Source organism: Peromyscus eremicus, chromosome 5, assembly GCF_949786415.1.
Source record: "Peromyscus eremicus chromosome 5, PerEre_H2_v1, whole genome shotgun sequence".
NCBI classification, from domain to species: domain Eukaryota; kingdom Metazoa; phylum Chordata; class Mammalia; order Rodentia; family Cricetidae; genus Peromyscus; species Peromyscus eremicus.
The window spans coordinates 41106768-41128833 of NC_081420.1; the positions used below are offsets into that span (position 1 = coordinate 41106768).

Genomic DNA, 22066 nt, shown 5'->3' on the forward strand with positions numbered 1-22066 from the left:
CATGGTGACAGCTGGCAGTGTCTCCCTCTTCCTTCCTGTTCTCTCAATTCTCCTCTCTGTTAGTCCCGCCTATACTTCCTGCCTGGCCACTGGCCAATCAGTGTTTTTTTATTGACCAATCAGAGCACATATAGACCATCCCACAGCCTTACCACCATCACACACACACAAAAAAAAAAAAAACCAAAACAATAACAACAACAGAAAACCTCTTCAAATTACAGGTCAACATCTCTGATGAACATTTATTCAACAATACTCAATAGAACCTTGCAAATTGAATGCAAACATACATCAGAAGTACTATCCATCATAACCAAGGAGACTTTATCCTGGAGATGCAGGGATGGCTCAACATACTAAAATCATTAAATGTAATAAACCACAAAGTGGATTGAAACACAAAAATCATATGATCATCTCAATAACTGTAGAAGAGCCTTTGACAAAAGTCAATATGCCTTCATAATAAAAATTCCAGAGAGAACAGGACTGGAGGGAACATTCCTCAACATAACAAAAGATACATGTGACAAACGGATAGCCCACACCATCCTTAACAGTGAAAAACTCAAACAGTTCCACGGAAATCTGAAAGGAGACAGGGCTGTCCACTCTCCAGGCCTTTTCAACATTGTACTCAAAGCACAAGCTGGAGCAGAGGGACAAGTGAAGAAAATCCAAGGAATATAAATAGGAGAAGTCAAACTATCCCTATTTTCAGATGACATGATAGTATTCCTAAGAGATCACAAAAGTTCTACCAAAAAGCTTTTTTTCATCATCTATGAAATTATACACAATTTCTTCAGCCTGGCAAGGCACAGAATCAACTTGCACAAATCAACAGCTTTTCTATACTACCAACAAACACACAGAGAAGGAGATCCTGGACATGCTTTAATCACAATAGCCTCAAAGAAAATAATATATCTAGGAACGAACCCAATGAAGAAGGCAAAAGATCTCTACAATGGCAACTTCAATTACCTGAGGAAAAAGATAGAGAAAGACACTAGGAAATGGAAAGATGTCCCATACCCATGGATTGGTAGAATTAATATTGTGGAAATTACCATTATACCAAAGTTCATTTATAGATTTAATATAATGCCAATCAAAATCTCCTCAGCATATGCCTAGGGGACTTGATATCCTGCTCCACACATACTTGCCAGCTATGTTCATTGCTGCTCTATTCATGATAACTTAGAAATAGAAACAACTGAAATGTCCTTCAGCTGATGAATGGGTAATGAAAGTGTGGTACATCAACACTGTGGAATATTATTCATTTGTAAAGAAAACTGAAATTTTCAGGTAAATGGATGAAGCTAGAAAAAAATCACACTGAGTGAGGTAACCAAGACCCAGAAAGACAAACAGTGCATGGTCTCTCTCATCTGAGGGAGTATACATCCTGGATTAATTGCAGAAGCCTGGAAAGTATAAGGGGACCATGTATTGGGGGAGAGCGATAGAGAGGGGAATAGCAAGGTGTAACTGACTTGAAGGAGGAATTAAGGAAAATGAGGGTGGTACTTTAGTTGGGGAAGAAGAGAGAGAGATGAATACAGAAGGAAAGTAAAATAATAGTAAGGATATCTAAAAGAAAGTCACAGACAATCATACTACGATCTACCTAAAATTGGATATAATACCTATAAATCTGTTTCTACATGTACATATACAGTTTAAATGAAATATTCCATCTGGGCTTACAATTCTCCCCTTAATCCAAACACCAGGCAGAAGAAGATCTCTTTTGAGTTATTTGTCAAAGTTGTCCAAGAGACTCCCCAAATAATACAGATTATTACTGTTGCCTTTGGTTGCCTCCCAGAGGTAAAAGGTAAGTCCTTATTGCTGAAGACATCTACTTTTCAGATATGAGACCCAGATGACCTGAGCTGGATCTGACTTTAAAGACTCCTTTGTGAATACCAGCTTTTGTGGTACCAGATGTTGCCATATAATCTTCTAAGTGAGGGAGTCAACCAATACTCTTATTTAACTATGATGTATGTGAACCACAACAAATATTCCACAGCATGGCATGATAAACCTAAGGGCACAGTAGTGGCATGCATAACTTGGTGGTAGCCACAACTTTCTAAGGTCTTTTAATGTCTGCTTAACATGAGAGAAGCCATGCATGTCTGGTACTGGAACACAGGGTAATGAAGTCATAGATCTTGGAAGAGAATCTATAATCACTACTTCACTAAAACAGCGTAATTCCTAACTATGTTCAAAATATTTATTCTTATACACATATATAGGTTTTTACCCTTCATCAAAGAAACTTCTCTTTTCAACAGATGGAGACTTTATAGAAAGGCACAACTAGTCAAAATTAAGAAAACAAGAGTTCATGTGGTACCCAGTTCCTGCTGATATATCTGTAACATGATTCTTGCACCTAAGGCTTGAACACTGTAGAAGAGGAGTAGAAAGATTGTAAGAGGCAGAAAAATAGGAAGTTTGCTGTGAGATTGTGTCTCCTAAAAATGTTGGAGAGGCCACACTCATGAACTCTCATCAACATGGCAGCCTAAACAAGACCCGACCAACAATAACATGCATGGTTGTGCTAACGTGGCTGGAGGAAATCTTGTGGGACCTCAATCCTAGACAAAGAACTATAGGCACCTGGGGAATGCTGAGATGAAGATAAATATTCTTCCCCAAGGAAGAGCACTCCAATTGGTTATCCAATACCAAGAGGTCAACCATGAGATCACATGCAGGCAGGTAGTCTGATACAGATGAAATAGGTTGTATTTATGCACTTAGGTATATATGTAATAATAATTGAAGAAAAAGAGACAATGAATTTGAAAGAGAACAAGGTGAGGTACCTAAGAGGGGTTGGCAGGAGGAACTGAAGGGAGGAAATTATGTAATTATAATTTAAAAAATTTATTATAAAAAATGAAGTCTATAAAAAGAGCTCTGTGTGGAAGAAAAGGGAGAACCTAGTTGAACTTGGGTCATACAAATGAAGCTGTCTTGGATCTTTCTTCCCACCATAACCATTTGGTGTATCCTACTAAGCATCCAAGATCATCATTGTATAGATACAAAAAACTGGCCAGCTAAGCTCTACTTGAATTCCTAACCCTTCCAACAAAAATACTTGTTTTAAACCACTAAGTGTAGAGTACTTAGTCATATGATAGATACTTAGAACAGATGCTAATAAAGTTGTAGATTATGATAATTTTCCTTAGATGGTTGAAGGTATTTGTACATGAGTTTCTGGCCCACTGGCACAGAGTTGAAGCCATTGTGCCTTGGTGTTTTAGAAATCTGGAGTATCACTTTGTTCCAACTGTTCTGAAGTGTTTGGAAGGCAGACTTGGTGCGGATTTCTTTCCATTTACAGTGTCAGACATTCAAAAGACCTTTCAACTTAGAGATTCATGTTATGCAGTTCTGAGATATATTCTTGAATTATTTCAAAGATGATATTCCCATGTCATTTTGTCCCTCCTAGAACTATCATTTAGATAATGGTTCATCTGAACTGGTCTTCCAACTCTCCTAGTTTTTTTCTGACCTATTTTTATCTCTTTGCATTTTTTTTTTGCATTTTTAAAGGACTGTATTCTTAACCTCATCTTCCAATCCTTCTATAAAATAATGTTACTGGCATAATTTGAAAGTAGTTTGGTTACTAAATAGTCATTTAATTTTATATGTTCTCATTTTAGGGCTGTAGTATCTTATCTTTCTGAAGATGTTAATTATAGCTATTATTGTAGTTATTTTTCCAAGTATGATAGTAGAGGTTTTTTTGTAGCAAGCAAAGGAGGAGTGGATCTGGGGGAGAGGGGAGGTAGGGGTTAGCTGGGAGTGGTGGAAGAAGGGGAAACTGTGGTCAGGATGGATTGGATGAGAGAAGCATCTATTATCAATTTAAAAAAAGGCTTTCTGGTGCTAGAGATACGGCTTGCTAGATAAAAGCACTGATTGCTCTTAGAGGACCTGGGTTCAGTTTCTAGAATGTGCATGGCAGTATACAACCTTCTGTAATTCCAGTTCCAGAGGATTTGATGCCCTTTTCTGGCCTCCCTAGGCACTGCAGTTACACAGTGCGATGTGGGAAGACTCAGCCATTGTGGGTGGCACTATTCTCTAGACAGAAGGTCTTGAGCTATCTAAGAGTAGAGAAATCAAACAAGCAGTACTCTGTGGGCATTTGTTTCTCTCTACTCTTGACTGTGGCTGTGGTGTGACAAGCCACTCCAAGTTCCTGTCACCCTATCTTTCCCACAGGTGGGAACTTGAACTACCGGCAACATGAACCCTTTCTCTGCTAAATTGCTTGTTGCCGGGGTATTTTATCACAGTACCAGAGACGAAATGAGAACACTGGCTCTTAGTGGCTTTGGACTCTGCTCTAGGTCTGTTCACATTTCTTGGGAAGGTTTGTCTAGTCTGTAGTCATGAGATTACATGCTGGATTGCTGACACCAGGGTTGAGTGGAGATGGATTCTCCCAGTCCAGAGGCTGTTGACCTTGGCCTCTCTGAAGGACAAAGCTCCAGTCTTCTCCTAGGTAGCACAGTTGCCCACCTGTGTAGTTAAGGGATTAGAAAAGCTGCATTTTCAGTCATCTGAACACCAGTATTTCTGCTTTTAGCCTTCACCTTCCTTTTCACAGACACCCTGTACAGATAATCCTCCAGTCCTGATGGGTCTTACAGTGTAAACTGAGGTTGCTGCCTGACATCCCCTCTCACCAGCTTGGGATGCGGGGCTTCCGAATCAGTTCCCTATTTGTTATGTTTCTTTCTGGCTGCCCACAGTCTCTGGCTGTTGATTCTTCCTACTGTCTTTGTCTTTGTGGATGAATTCATTTACTGTTCTTCGTGGAAAGCTTCCCAGGGAGAGAGGAAAGTGCTTGTTTTTGGGCTGCTCACTCAGTCAGAAGCCTGAAATGAGTTCTGTGTGGTTTATGCCCTCTGCTTTGACTACTTTATTATATTTTGTGAAAACATATGGGAAGTGGACATTAGATGTGAGTTCAATGCTAAAATAATTTCACGGTCAATAAAGAATGCTTATTTTCTTCGGGAAAGTAATTGTTACCAACGTTTAGTCATAAATATATTTTTAATAATTCTAAAAATGAAATTTATGTACTGAAATATTGTTTTGCTCAGGCCATGCTCAGCTCATGGAGAGTAAATAATGTGGCTATTAGTCTTAGAGACACAGTCATCTGTACGATTCATTATAAGAATATAGATATCTTTGCCAATCACTGATAGATTCATTAACATTTTTGACTAAAAGCAGCATCTATAATTTTAGGATTAAAATTTTACACTAAGTGCCGGGAGTATTTTAAATAATCAGCGGTACTGTCTTGTTTCATAGCCATTCTAATGATTTCCCTCATAAATTTTAGGAATTGAATTTCCCAAGAATCTTGACAGTATGGAGGGGTTCGGGTAAAAGCAATATTCTGAGATGCCTGCAAGTTAAAATTGCTGATAGGGGAGTTTTCTTTATGCAGGGAGAATTGAACTTGCATCAGTGAGACAATTTGAGAATTCTAGGGTGCTAACCTTGATGAGGCTGGACTACAAGGACTGTTCTCAGTTTTCTCCAATGAATGTCACTGGGTACACCAACCACACTCCAGGCCAGTCCCAGTGCCCAGGAGTGGTTGGCCAACACAAAACAAACTCAATAGTATTTTTGTGGACTTTTTGTTTCATTTTCATTTGTTTTGGTATTTTTTTTTTTGTCTTGCTGATCTTTTGCCAGCTAATTTTGATTTTCAGTTTTGTGTAGTTTTTTTATTTTGTTTTGCTTTATTTTGTTTCTTTGTTTCTTGGTTTCTTTATTTTTGAGAGAGAGACAGACAGACAGAATACATATAAAGTTGGGTGAGTAGGGAGGTGGGAAGAATCTGGGAGGAGTTGGGGGAGAGGAAGACGTGATCAAAATACATCATATGAAATATTTTATTAAGAAAATCAAGCAAAACAAAGTAAACTCAAGAATGAGCTTCAAGAATAATGTAGCTAGGACAGATTTATGTTTGAAAAATGATCTTGTATTGACTTAAGTAGCACTACTTAGAGCAGGACAAGAACAACTTTCCAAAAGTGTTAGCTGAGGTCATGATGAATCAAATGTGCTGAGCTTCAAACAATAGTCATTTGTTATGTCCTGGTCAACTTTTTTATGCATTACATTTTTTTTTGAAAAATTCATATATGAGCACTGCCTCTGTATCTCTCCTGCCTCTCCCCACTTCAGCTCCTCCTGCGGCCCCTACCTCTTTCCAAATTCATGATCTCTTCTTTAATTATTGTATTGTAAAAATACATAAAAAGTATGTATAAATAATATATGTGTACACACACACACACACACACACACACACACACACACACATGCAGCACACTGAGTCCATTTGGCATTGCTTGTATGTACACGTGCCCATCACTGAGCTCTTGAGATTGCACGGCCTCTACGATGGCTCATCCCTGGAGAAAACTGATTCTCTCTCCCTTGGCAGCCATTCATCACCTGTAGCTTTGTAATCCAGGGGTGGGTGGGGCCATTTGAAATTTCACATTTATGGAAATTTTATAATTTTGTAGGCTTTACAGATGGGCAGAACCAAGAGCTATGCACTATCTAACAACCCCCCAGTCACAGGCACGTGAAACCTCCCATTGAGCAACTGTTGCTCAGAGGAAGACAGGAGTCTTCCCAACAATATAGGCTATTGCCATCGCCCGTGGTCACTTTCCAGAACTTGAAGGTAGACCCCATTGCTGAAGACACCACACACTTTGGACACAGGACTTGGATGAATTGAGCTGGAACTGACCTGGAAGTCTTCTGCCTGAGGACTGGCTCTCACAGGGACTGAAGGAGCTTTGCAGCTGCCAGGAGACAGGTAGTCTTGGGCTATTTTTTATTCTCTCCAGAAACACAAATAGTTTGGATGTAAGTTTCGAGATCATATTCAATTAAATCGTGGGGAAAAAGTCCCAGACATGACTGAGAAGGCTAGGAACAGACTCAGGAAGAGATAAAGGGTGATGTTTGATGTGAAGGCTATGGCAGAGGAGTGAACTCCAACAAAGCTGGATAACTTGGAGACCATGCTGGCTGTATCATGGGGAGGGGCTTTTCTACTAGGAAAGTATTTCTTTTCCTTTGATCCTGGCTACATCCCAGACTCTTCATTCACTCAGTCACAGAGCCACCAAGATTCAACCTTGGAGGGTAGTAGACATGAAGATTATGACTTGTTGAGTAATCAGGGAGACTGGCAATGGGGTAATTTATTCTATAGGGAGAGGGGTAACTATAGGATACATTTGAGTTTGTACATGGGAGTAGACTCCATAGGCCTTGTATTCAATATTCACAAGCTACTGGACTCAGAAAGACAACATACCTGTTAGATTAACCACTCAGTAACATTTCCTCTGCTGCTGCTCTATAGGTTAGAGAAGTTACAATTCTCTTCATCCTGGCTTTTCTCAGCCTGACAGTTAAATGATTTAGGCCATCATGTTAGTGAGATCACTAAAACGTGATAAAACTGCATTGAAAGTGTGGGTGCTTACGAACCTCAGTGAGAAAGAAGAGACTGTTTTAACCTGACAGTGTTTCTTAGAGGATGCTCCACAAAGCATCAGCTTCTTAAGAAGCATCTTTCTCTTAAACACACACACAGTCCCAAGTTCACTTAAATACATTTAGGAAATATGTCATAACAGCAGCAAAACAGACCAAGATAATAATGATTATTTTAAAGAAACACAGAGGGTTTGGGCATATTAAATGCCCCACAGACAATGAATATGTTTCCATTTATTTAAACTAGCATTCCTAAAGCTTGCTTGAATTATGATTCTTTTAGAAAATACATATAATACTCAGCAAAAGAAACAAATAGCCAGGTGAAGAGATATCCTACATAATAGAAGAAAAATATTTGCTATGTATACACCACAGAGGATTAACATACAGAATATATAAAGAAATAAAAAATTAAATATCAAGAAGTTAAACAGTCTAATCAATAAAGGGGCTAACGAGGTGAGCAGGCAGTTCTCAAAATATGAAGTACAATGGCCAATAAATACATGAAAAAATACCAACCTCACAAGCCATCAGAGGAATGCAAAAGAGAAAGGAAGGAAGGGCAGAAGGAAGGAAGGAAGAAAAATATCTTCCGAGATTCTATGTCATCCTTGTCACATAAGAAACTGCTGAATTTTCATCCCTAAATGGGACATCTGTACCATACCACCTCCTCTCAAGGCTAAGGGATAACTGTGGAAAATGGGGTAGAAAGGTGGCAGAAGCCAGAGTGGTGGATGACTATCAGGAAACAGTGTCGTCTGGACACAACAGGGCAGCTGTGCATATGCATTCACAGCATTGTGACAGCATGCACGTGACCTGTGCAAGCTCATGGAGAGGGAAGGTGAGCAAGAAGTTCCATCCAGAGCTGAGGACAGCTGCTGGGAGAGGGAAAGACAGCTTTTTGTTTTGTTTTAAATAAAAGAGCACAGACAGCTCTTTTGACCACACTACGGTGGAAGATCATATATTCACGACTAATATGGGCAGCACAGATTGAACTTATGGGTTTTAACAGAAAAGGATACAAAGTTGGATGAGTAGGGAAGGGGCTGGATCTGGGAGTGGTTGGGGGAGGGGATGAATGATTAAAACACATCGTATGAAGTTCTCAAAGAAATAAAGTAATAAAATGCTGGAGAGGGTGTGGATAAAAGAGAACACTGCTGGTGAGAACTTAACCTAGTCCAGCCACTATGGAAATCCGTATTGATATTCCTCAAAAAACTAAAGACATCCCTAAAATATGAGCCAGCTATACCACTGCTGCATGTTTATCCAAGGACTCCAAGTCAATATCACAGCAACACCTGGGCCTTATTGCAGTGGTGTTCACAATACGCAAGTTGTGAAAACCAACCTAGTTCAAAACTCCGTGTTGAACAACGGAGAAATGGATAAAGTGATCTCTTTCTTTCCCCTGCCCCTCTCTACATATACATAATATATATATAGTTCTATCCATATGTGTTTACACATATAAGCATACATATGGATTTTTCAGCCATAAAGAAGAATGAAATTACGCCGTTTGCACAAAAATGGATACACTTGGAGCTAATCATATTAAGTGAATTAAGTCAATCTTAAAAGAACAGACACTGTACCTTTTCTCTTATTATGGGTCCTAGACACCATAAATCCATAAAATCATGTGAATACTGGTGACATGAAAATATGAGTGAAACTGTCTGGGGGAGCAAAGATGGCCAATGGGAGAGGGGAGGAGAAAGGGAAGAGTAGGTGGGGTGTAGGGTGTTGTGCTTAAAGTACCTTATATATTTACATGGTATTACCTTATGCGACTCTGCACAATAAAAAGGAAACTACACATATCACTTAAAAAAAAGAAAATGCATGCCTTTAACCCCAGTATTCAGGAGACAAGGCCAACTGGATCTCCACGAGTTCAAGGCCAGTCTGATCTACATAGCAAGCTCTGGGACAGTCATAGCTAGATAGTGAGACCTTGTGTCAAAAAAATAAAATAAAATAAAATAAAATGTTGTGATTTGAAAGAAAATCGCCCCAAAGGGAGTGGCACTATTAGGAGATGTGGCCTTGTTGGAGGATGTGTGTCACTGTGGGGTGGGCTTTGAGGTCTCCTATGCTCAAGCTATGCCCAGTGTCTCAGTTCACTTCCTGTTACCCATGGATCAAGATGTAGAACTCTCCAGCTCCATGCCTGCCTTCCTGCATACCACCATGTTTCCCACCATGATGATAAGAGACTAAACCTCTGATACTGTAAGTTACCCAAATTAAACATTTTCCCTTATAAAAGTCGCTGTGGTCATGGTTTCTATCCACAGCAATTGAAACCCTAGACACATATAATAACCTTTGTCATTTTGTAGAATTAGTATTTCATAAAATAGTTTTTTAAGAAAATTGATGGATTTTGTATTTGAACATTGAGATGCCCTAAAAAAAAAATCTCATATCCTCTTGGCTATGAGAATCCTATTAGAGAATTTGGAAGATGTTAATTTATTTTGATCACTGTAGGATGAAAAACACCATTTTTCTACAGAATTTCAAAAAGAGGTTTAATTTGTCTCATATCAACCAGATTTACCCCTTAACCAATATGCCCTTTCCTTTATTTTTTATACTTGGCTGTTGAATTAGTAATTGTCTTTTAAACTAATTTCCTCCGATTTATTGGTAGCTGTTTTCATGCTGATTGTGTGATCTAGCAGTTAACTGAATGTTGCTAATTCTTGCACAACATTGCTTATAGGATACACTTGGAAGTCCAGGGGTTAAAGAGATACTGATTGACTGTGGCATAGCTCTCATTATGCAGCTGGTGATTCAATTCAGTCTGTTTATGCTCCTCTACCCTTGCCCTATCATTTTGCCTGAAATGTTAATTCCTGCAAATCTGGTTTGATTTGGACATTCTGAGAAAATATATATGAAGGAGCTCTGTGACTGTAAAGCAGTCTGCAGCTGTAAAGTGGTATGATGAACTGGGTTGGCATTCATTTTAAGATTTATTTTTATAATTACTTTCAATTACGTGTAATGTATACGTCTATGTGTAAGTATGTGCATGTGAGTGCAGATGCCCTCAGAGTCCGGAAGAGGGCACTGGGTCTCCTGGAGCTGGAGTTAAGGCAGCCATGAATTGCCTAATGTTGGGGCTGGGAACTAAACTTAAGTCCTCTGCAAAATCAGTCCTCACTATTAACCACTAACCCATCTCTTTATCCCTAGGTTGAGATTTCTTTTGCTGTGTACCCACTTTATGCTGAATATTGTGCCAGGCACTAAGGCTACAAAATGAAGTTGTGTGATTTCAGCCTTTGATATGCTTTGTCTGGGTGCAGGGCAGGTGGGCTGGAAGATAATAAACAGCCATGGTAAGTCGGGTGATGCTGACATTGAGCACATAGTAGAAACTCAGTGGGGATCATTCAGTCAAATAGGAAGAGGCTACTGGAGATACTGATTGCTGAGCAGTGAGAGTTGACACACAGCAAGGAGTAACAAATGGGGGTGGTTACTCAATTGGTGAATGTGCCACCCCAGGTGGGGGCAGATATTTATGGGGATGTGCATAAGCTCCCCAGTAATCAGGAGACTGAAAATTAGAACAGTGAAATATTGTTAGATTGGAAGAAAACTAAAAAAAGTAGACAATATACTGTATTGTCAGAGTGTGGGGAAACATGTTTTCATACATTAGCTGTAAGAATATTAATTGGTAAAGTCCAATTTAGAAGGCTCATGAAATTAATAATACATACATTTTGATTTGACAATTTTCCTACAGAAATCTTTGTATGCATTTATAAAGTGGTAGTACAGAATGTTCACTGCAGTATTATTGGGAATAATGAGACTCTGAGAATAAGTTGAATGCCCACAGATAAAAAGGAACCATGCCATAAAACACTATGTACTGTTAAAAAGGATAAAAGAGGTCCAAAGTATTGTTAAGGTAAAACATAACTTTTAGTCTATTATACACAACATATCATTATGGGGGAATTGCAACAGTACGCTTACTTAATTAAGTACAAATGTCAGCATGGGAATACCAAGAAAGCATATGGATGGAATTGCACTCTACCAATTGATCTCAGCGCTTTCTTCTGGGAGGAAGTGTGATCAGAACACATGAAAGGGGACTTCCATTTTTTACTATTGGTAACTTTTTGTAAATCAAAATGTATTCATATTCTGAATAATTGAGAAGTGAAAAGTTACAAATAAGTGGAGGTTAGGGAAAGTTATTGTAGGTGCAAGGGTTTGCAGGACGCGGTAGGGACAGTCCCTTCAGCTGGAGCCATGGATTCTGTAGGTGATTATTCCAGCCCAAGGCTGGTGCTTGCATGTCCCTAGATTCTGACTCTTCTTGCCTTTGTTAGGGTTTCGTTTTTAGCTTTGTTCTTGCTTCTGCTTTTCAGATCATATTATCACTACAAGAATGCTTCAGAATTTCTCGTCAAAAAAAAAAGTCTTCCTGATTTATGATTCCCCTCCAGCTCTCACTCACTTTTTTTGTAGCAAAACTCAATCCACCTGTGTTCAGTTGATCTCCTCCCGACCCCACTCTCCAAGCATCCTGGCCTCCCACCTCAACCTGCTGCAGTGGAAGGGCTCTGTGGCTCTCAGCATCCACTATCACACTCTGCTCTTCCTCCGTCCTCCCCTTCTTCCTGTAACAGCATTAGGCTGATGGCCACTTCCTCAGAAACACTCTCTTTACCTAAGCCCTTCTAAGTCCCTTTCTAGTCTGGGGGTGCGTGAGGGTTGAGGGGGGGTGAGGGTGGGGTGGGGGAGGGCTGTCCCCTCTCAGTTCTCTCTCCTAGATGGGGCTTGTCTCAACCTCTGTCCTCACTGTTTCTTTGTTTCACCCCTACCTTAGAGCGGAGTTCCCCACGTTTTGACATCAGAATCACACTCTTAAAATTATTGAGGACCCTGCCTAGAGTTGTTGATATGTATGCATTAGACTAGTCACTCTTTATGAAGACATTTGAATGAATATTTACTTATCAATTCTGTTTAAATAACAATAATGAATCCACTACATGTTGGTGTAACGTCTATTTGTTTTATGTTTGCAAATATCTTTCATGGCTAGCTTAGTAGAAAACAGCCTGGATTCACTGCTTCCACATCCAGTCATTGTGTGCTGCTGTTTGCGGGAAGTGTATGGAGAAGCTCTGGCCTCATGTGTTTGTAGCTGGAAAACGGAGTTGCATTTTAATATGCATTTTAGATAACTGTGGATAAATGTTTTGGATTTTACATCAACACCTAACAACTGGTAGTTTCTTACTGATTGGTCAAGTAAAATATGTAATCTGAAATTGTATCAGTGAATCTTTTATACCTTATCATGTTAAAATGTCTTGGTGTATCTTGTACTTTCAATGGATTTTTTACCCCTGTTAAGATTTTGCACGCTATACCAGTCATTTGGAAAAAGTATTGACTCACTAAACTATAAAAATATTGTAAATACTAGTACATTTCATGACATAAGTTTGAGTAATTTTATTTCTTAATATTGTTGTATATCTCATTAGAGAAAACATAAATAGTGGGCCTCGGTCAAGCTCATAGAAGGAAATACAAATTTTCTGTAATTAAGTTTTTCTTTGAAGTTAAAATTTTATGATTAGCAGCTAATAATGTTAGATATTTTCCTTGAAGTGGCCTGCTCATTTAATTAATTTTAGATAAAATATCCATACATCAAAGTCTGAAAAACATAGTTTATTATATAGTAATTTTTCTTTTTCTTTCTTTCTTTCTTTCTTTCTTTCTTTCTTTCTTTCTTTCTTTCTTTCTTTCTTTCTTTCTTTCTTTCTTTCTTTTGAGAGGGGATTTCTTTATGTAGCTCTGGCTGTTCTGGAACACACTACATAGATTAGGCTGGTCTTAAACACATAGTGATTCACTTGTCTCTGATTCTTCGTGCTGGGATTAAAGGCATGTGCCCCATACCCAGCAACATATATTCATTTTTCAAAAGAAATGGGGTTCAAGGAAAAACAAATTCATCTCTCAGCTTACCTACATGTAGCACAAATCTTAAAAGTTCTTATTAATAGGGCTGGAGAGATGGCTCAGAGGTTAAGACCACTGACTTTTTCCAGAGGTCCTGAGTTCAATTCCCAGCAACCACATGGTGGCTTACAACCATCTGTAATGATGCCCTCTTCTGGCCTGCAGGCAAACATGCTGTATATGTAATAAATAAATAAATCTTAAAAAAAAAGTTCTTATTAATAAGAACAAACCTGGTGCCAGTTATTGGAGTGAATACTGGAAGATCAGAGAAGCAGGACCAGCCACAGCTACTTCACCTCACCAATTCCTCAGCTGATCCTGTTTCCTCAGACTGGAAGCATCTGTGTCCTCATCCGAATGAATCTCAGCTGAACTGTGCTGCTCAAAGCCTAAAAGCTTAACCAGCCAAATGCTTCTAGTTTCTGGTCTTCATGCCTTATATATCTTTCTGCTTTCTGCCATCACTCCCTGGGATTAAAGTCTCACTTCTTGGGATTAAAGGCATGTGTCACCATGCCTGGCTGTTTCCAATGTGGCCTTGAACTCACAGAGATCCAGAGGGATTTCTACCTCTGGAGTGCTAGGATTAAAGGTGTGAGTGCCACCATTTTCTAGCCTCTGTATCTAGTGACTGTTCTGTTCTCTGACCCCAGATAAGTTTATTAGGGTGCACAAAATTTTGGGGAACACAATACCACCACACCTACATGTATGGTTTTTCCTTTAGACACCAACATCCTGTTAATACTTCATTATACAGCAGAAGTCCTCACCCATATTTGTATTTTTATTAGATTAAATGATAAAAGTCATAAAATAATAGTGCATTTTTACCGCTTCATAAGTGCTTCTGCTTCTGAGACAGGGTCTCGTGTTCCCAGGATGACCTTGAAATCACTGTAAGCCCAAAGATAACTTTGAACTTCGGATCCTCTTGATGCCACAGTGGCATCAAGGTAACACTTTAAAGGGAAGACGAACCCCTTGTGTTTTAAGCAGGGAGTTGTAGAAATGAAGAACACCATGACTACGAATGTAATTGGCTGGTGCAGGGTTTCACCCTCACACCATGACTACAAATGTAATTGGCTGGTGCAGGGTTGCACTCACCCGTTGCCAGTTTTAGCTCCCGTTGCTTTTGTAACATCAGTACAATGACTACTTGGCAGAGGTAAATTCTGTTTCAGATTTGAGAAAATGGATTTTTGCCTTGTGAGCCCCCTGAAGGGCCCTAGAAACCATGGGCCACAGTGGGAGAACAGCGGCTTCCATCACACTCCCATCAGTCACCCACAACGCAAATGGCCATCTCTGGGGTTAATTATTTGTTTAAACATATGAGCATAATAATGACAGGGCTAATCACTTGCAATGATATCACATGTAATTTGTGAATAATAGATTAAATAAGGTTATTAAGCCTGCTAATGTTTAGTGCCTACCTGTCTTTTTTTTTTTTTTAAACCATGAAATTAGGTTAACAAATCTTGGTTGCAAATCCCTGCTCTCCAATTTGCTTCCCTAAGTGATGGGTTCAGAGTGATGTATCACTTTTCACAATTGTTCTTTCCTTTAATGTCTGTGGGATGGAGAAAACAGATAACCTTTAACTCCAAGATTCTGGGACAGCGCTCATAAAAAAAAATGTCCTTGAATGGCATGACTGTGCCACTTATAACAATGGCTTTGTCTCCTTCCTAAGCATTGTCCATGTCTCTAGTTCACACAGTAAATTTGAACCTGAGGGCAGGATTTAAACTAGAGAATTCAATCTGGTTTGATTCATTTGGACTGATCTGCTGATGGCATTCTTTGTGCTCGAGTCTTGCTGTGGCCTTAACTGTGCCATCCTTTTGCCTCCACCTCCCCAATGCTGGGATTAAGGGTACCCACCATCATACTTAGTCTGTGGACTTTATTTCTATCACTCTCGCTTGAGTTTTAAATGGTAACTTTGCTAACTGCTTTTTTTTTTTTAATTTTGGCTTTTGTGACTTTTTATGGCTAACTTAGCTGCTATGGGTGTGTGTGTGTGTGTGTGTGTGTGTGTGTGTGTGTGTGTATGAGAGAGAGAGAGAGAGAGAGAGAGAGAGAGAGAGAGAGAGAGAGAGATTTGAGATAAGATCTTTCATTGGAACATTGGGCTCATCAATTAGGCTGAGTTGGCAGGCCAGTGAGCTTCAGGAATCTGCCTGTCACTGCCTACACCTCGTTCTTTACATGAGTGCTGGGATTTGGATTCAGGTCCTCAGATCAGACCATCAAGCACTTTACTCTGAGCTGTCTATCTTCCTCAACTCACACCCCTACCTTCTCTTTTTCTTTCCAGTTCTGGAGGCTACTCTACTCCACCCCTGCTCTCAGATCCTCAGCTTCAAAGACTGTCATTTAGCCCTGGCTCACGGAGTACCACCTTTGAATAAAGGTGATTCAGATAGTCATTAATGGATCCAGCTGGTTGTTTATTTATTTCAAAGAAAGAAAGGTTTATTTTAGCCTGTGATCCATTATGGTAGGATGACATGGCCACAGGTATATGGTCACATTGAGTCTACAGTCAGGAAGCAGAGAATGGACCAGGAGTGAAGTCTGACTATAAACCTCCAAGTCTATTCTCTGTGACTCACTGCCTCCAGCAAGACTCTACCTTCTAAAGGTTCCATGACTCTACAAAACAGTACCACCAGTTGGGGCCCAAGTGTTTAAACATATGAGCCAATGGATGACTTTTCACAATAAACAGCAACAGATACTGTTTAATGAAATGACTTTTATGTTTTTAAGTGATTTGTAATTTTAGGTTTATTTTCACTTTTCATTAACAAATAAATAGAAAAACATTTTAATATTTTCAAAAATATTTAATTTTTTTTCTCAGACCCCTCAACCCAAGGCTTAGGAAACATCGTGGAAGAGTGGGCAGAGAGAACTTAAGAACCAGGAGACGGGGAAGAGAGCTGTGAAATGCTGTCCTCTGGACATGACCTGGCTGTTGTAAACAAAAACTCACAGTAGCTGTGGTTACCTGTATAGAACCTGCATAGGATCAAGGTAGTTAAAAGTCCAGCAGTGACTGGGGAGGGTCCCGCTGGGACCCACTCCTAGCCATGGAGCTACTGGCAGGTAGTGATTGGTGGCTGTTGGGGGAGGGAGAGCCACTTTTTGGGGGGCTATGGCTACTGGCAGGTTGCTTATGACCCCTTGGTTGACACCACACCCATGCACATATCAGCACTAATTGTGTTCAGTGGATTATAAAAAAGAATGAATGCTTATGACTCACAAATAAACCTCATTAAAGTAGAAAGCATTTGCTGACTGTCCTTCAGTAACCATGAAAACAAGAGGTGGTTACTTTTGTTCCGTTTGGGTTCACTTATTTTCCTGCTTGGGATTTGCTGGAGGAAGGGTATATACACATGATACTAGCCATAACAATAATGACAGGAGGATGTTTCTGTTGTCAATTTACAGCCATCCGGTATCACACAATGCAGAACTTACTGTGTGTGAGCCCGCCCTTTCCTACTCACAAGCCCTGCCTCTGTCAAACGTGGGTCTGTGAATGTTTCAGATTTTCTACATCTTATCTTAAAGGACAGGCTGGTTAAGATGTGAAGAAGATGTGTGTAGAGGAAAATCAGGAGTCTCTCTCCTTAAGTATTGCCTGCAAAGTGGCTAAAATCCCATCATATAGCAGAATCCCATCTCCCTATAACCACTAAACTTGAATGCTGGGGGAAACTTCAGCCCAACTGGGCTTTATCATGTGAAAGAGGCTGAGAGGCCAGCCAATCCATCCTGGGTGTGAGCCACAGCAGCACCCTGTAACAGAGAAGGAGGCTTTGCACTGTACTGTGGGGACTTTGGGATTTTAGATGTTGCTCTCAAATGAGGGCCTCACCCTAGTAGTAGATGTTTGGGTGCTGTTCTTCATCCTAAAGACAGGATTTTTTTTTTGTTACACAAAACTGCTTTTGAAAGTTATCTGGACACAGATACTCTTTTTTATCTTGTAAAGATACTTTTCATTTACACTTTTAATTCTGCTTTCCAGAGTCAAGCTGCCAACTCCCACAGTTGTTATGTTCTCTTTACTTAACTCATTCTTGAGTCACAGCGGAGAAAAAAGAAAAATCACATTATTCTAAGGTTGGCCACTTACTGAATTTCTGAAGCCTGAGTCAAGGGGACAGATATCGTTAATGACAACACAATTAAAGGAACTCAAAATTCATTTAAGTGAGGGATCATGTTTGGGTTTTGAGCTATGTCTGGAATTTAATTTGCCTTCAGCTTATAACAGAGAGACTACGTTCTGAGAGGATAAAGCAATTGACAGAGAAGGGAAGGATCAGAGCCAGCTTCTCTTACCAACTACAAGCTCGTACTTGTATGAGGTACATTTCTAAAGATTATTGTTCATACTCATGCTGCAAGGCTCACCATAGATGCCAGGGAGCACATTCCCGAGGCCCAGCTAAATGGAGAACTCCATCAGGTTTGTCCTGTGTGTTCAAAGCGCATCTCCCACTGGTCTACACTACTCTTGCTCTTTAAATGTTTCTGTGGTGCTAGGTACCAGATTCAGTGTCTCGGTCTACTTTCCATTGTTGTGATTAAACTCTGACCTAATGCAGCTTGGGGAGGAAAGGGTCATAGTCCTTGAGGGAAGCCGAGGTAGGAAGTCAAGGCAGGAACCTGGAGGCAGGAACTAAAACAGAAGCCATGGAAGAATGCTATTTACTGGCTTTCCCCCCATGACTTGCTCAGCCTTATTTCTTATGCAATTCAGAACCACCTGCCCAGGAATGGCACTGTACTCCTGTGCCCCCACAGTGGGCTAGGATCTTCCCACATCAATCAAGAAAATGTCTTACAGACTTGCCTACAGGTAATCTTATGGAGGCATTTTATCAATGAGATTTTTATCAAATGAGATTCCCTCTTCCCAGATAACTCTAGCTTGTGTCAGATGACAAAATTCCAGCCAGGACACTTGGGAACTCATACATTCTAGGTAAGTGAGCTACCTCAATATTTCTTTTATTTTCCTCTTTCTACCAGGAGAGAATCTCAACTATATGTTAATCTATTTGGGAAGTTTTATATGCCTTTTAAACCTTTCTTTCTTTTAATAAAAAGAATAGTCTAGCACAGATTATCTGCAGGTGTAATTTACATGATGGCATAATAAGATGGTTTAATAGTAACACTATTCATGAAGAGTATATTGAATGATACACAAAGAATGTCAGCTCTCAATGTTTCTCCTTAATGGGTGAATTCATTGCAACTGATATTCCAGAGGTTTTTCTTTTCAATAAGTGGGAGTTAGATAGCCTGTTCATCATTCCACCTGAGTGACAGGGGACACAGGTGTAGTGCATCGAAACAGCTGGTGAAAAGATAGCCAGAGGCCCCACAGTGCGCAAAGGCGCATGTTTAAAGCACGAGAACCGCCAGCTGTGCAGTGTACCTTCAACCTCCTTAGAAATATTACAGACAACATGTAGAGTCACGCCGAGCAAGCAGAACAAGCAGACAGCTTTTTATGGATAACAATACAGAGCTCAGGGTGCTGTGTTAACAGACTAGCCCAGAACAGAGATGAGTTTCGCATAAGCCACAGCTGGATGGCCACTTCCAGTATGAAATGTTGCTATGGTTTCAATGTGTTCTCAGAAAGTTCATGACCTGAAAACTTAATCCCCAAATTCATTTGTTGTTGGTACTTGAAGAAGATGCTTTAGGGAGATAACCAGGTTTGAATAAGGTCATGAGAATGAAGACTCTGTGGTTGGATCAATGGTTTTATAAGAAAGGAATAGAGACTTGAGCTAAAAGGCTACTTGGGACTAGTCATGTGATGTCCTTGTCACATGAAGACACAAGAAGCTGGCACCTTCACCTTGGACTTGCTGGCCTCCTAAATGAAGAGAAATAAGTGTATTATAAAGCGAATGAATGAATGGGAGATTGAAATGGGAGGACTCAGTCAGGAGGGAGAGGGAAGAGGGGGATGAGGGATGGAGTATAAAGAAAAACAGCTAAAATTAAGGGCCATTTGAGGGGGTAGTACAGAAACCTAATGCAGTAGAACCTTCATAAAAATATGTACATCTATGAAGGCAATCTAACTGGAATAGCCAAATAACTGGGAGAAAGCCCCAACTGGCCATCTCATGTCACCAAATGAAGCTTCCAGTACCAGGATTGGGTTATATCCAGTTGTGTTGTTAGCCAAAGGGGTGCCATGGGAACTCTCAAACAACACAGGCTGTTGTCAAGATACAGGTTGATTTTCAGAAACTGGCAGCAAGACCCCATTGCTGAACACTCATTGACCATGGAGAATTGAGCTGGTGCCTACATAGAGCTTTCACTCCTACATTCTAGCATCTTTGGTACAGAAAGGTACTTTGCACACTACCAGTGGAAAAACACAAACACCAAACTAGCCACAAACCCTTTGATCTACAGTGGTGTCATGTCTGTAAGATATACTAAAGCAGTGGTGGCACAAAGCTTGTGGGAGTAACCAATCAATGTCTGATTTGACTTAAGGCCTACTCCATGAGATGGAACCCATACCTGACACTGCTTGGGTGACCAAGAACATGAGACTAGACAGCCCATGGATCTAGGGTAAAACCAAATACTACTGAAAAACAAACAACAACAAACAAAGAAAGTACCAATAAAATGGCTCCTAACTACATTCTGCTATACTCATAGATGATGGCCTTGCTCAGCCGTCATCAGAGAAGCTTCCTTCTGCAGCAGATGGGAACAAATATGGAGACCCACCACCAGACATTATGCAGAGAGTGAGAAACCTTGGAACACTCAACCCTAAATGGGATGTCCATCAAATCCCTCCCCTTGGGGCTCAGGGATCCCTGTGGAAGAAGAGACAGAAAGAGTGTAAGAGCCAAAGGGGATGGAGGACACCAAGAAAACAGTCCCTTTAAAGCAACATGATCAAAGCTCATATGAACTCACAGAGACTGAAGCAGCATTCACAGAGCCTGCATGGATGTGAACCAGATGGAGTCCTAGAGCTGAACGGAGAAGTAGACACACGCCCCCTAACTCTAACTCAAAAACTACGTCCAACTGAAAACTACTTGTAAATGAAAATGTAGTATTCTTCTAGGAAGTTTCACTAGGGAAACAAAGTATATTCTTAAGAATAGGCTGTGTGCCCAGAAGTAGATGGTCAACAGAAAATGGACTCAGAAGCATATTTAGAGGTGTTGTGTCAGGGCTCGATCTCTCTCTCTTTTCTTCTTCTTCTTCTTCTTCTTCTTCTTCTTCTTCTTCTTCTTCTTCTTCTTTTATAAATTTTATCTTATTTTTTATTTTGTTTATATATTTTGTCTTAGAAATCAGGCACTCCCTTAGCCTGACTTCAGTAACTCAGTGTTAGCAGCTTGGTCATCATCAGTTACCAAAGGCCATTAAAGGTCCCCTCCGTCACAGATCATGCTCTTGTTCTCTTGCTCTGTCTATCTGTCTCTCTCTTGTCCCCACTCCATGGTGTGATCACTGAGCATTCCTTGACCCTAAAACCCGCCAAGGTACTCCCAGTACTTAATCCTAACAGTTACTTCTTACTAACCCCACTTACTAATTATTAGAAAATTTTACATACATGACAAGAACTAACTTAAAAAAATAGTTAAGTTTGACAATGGAACGTAATTTGAAAACACAGCTCTGCTTTCCTTATATTCACAGACAGGTCCTATAGAATTATGACTGTGGTTTTTTTAAAGTTGGTTATATTTCCTAATTTCTTCTCTACCCATTTTATGACCCCAGTCTCTTTTGGAGCCTGGGCTCCTTGCTCTGCACCCCACAAGACTATGGATAGTTTTCACAAGCACCTTCCCACTGAGCCCACTGGCTCTGTACCAAACCTGCCATTGGCATATCTACCTATGTTGTCATTATATTCCCTTTGTCTCATCTATACTGTTTATTGTAATTGACTGCAGGAAAGGACACATCTTATTCACCATGAAAAGTCCTATGGTATCCATGTCTAATTTATGGTAAGTATTTGGTAAGTATTTTTCAAGTGAATGAGTACAGGTAATAAACGCATTATTTATGGGATGTGATGTTCTTTGTCAAACAATAAAAAAAACCTGTTAAAACTATAAATGGCAGACTCTTGGGCGTTCTGCTGTTTGCAGCTTTGGAAACCAGGCCTGCTCACATTTATCCTCCCGTCATTGCCATGGCCTGACTTCTGCTGCCCTCTGGCTCTCTTGCTATTGCCTGAGCTGGAGAGGGCTGGTCATGTTCCTGCCATTGCTCTTCCCTCTTCTGTTTACACAAAGAAGTCACTCACCTGCCATATTCTTTACGCTTATTGCCAATTGTAAATATTAGC

The 22066-nt window shown here is 40.0% G+C and overlaps 1 protein-coding gene across 1 annotated transcript in view; it reads right to left on the reverse strand.

The window, feature by feature from the left end:
• Positions 1 to 22066, reverse strand: part of Aoah (acyloxyacyl hydrolase) — a 209211-nt gene that overhangs the window by 52684 nt on the left and 134461 nt on the right. The gene's annotated exons all lie outside the window — the stretch shown is intronic.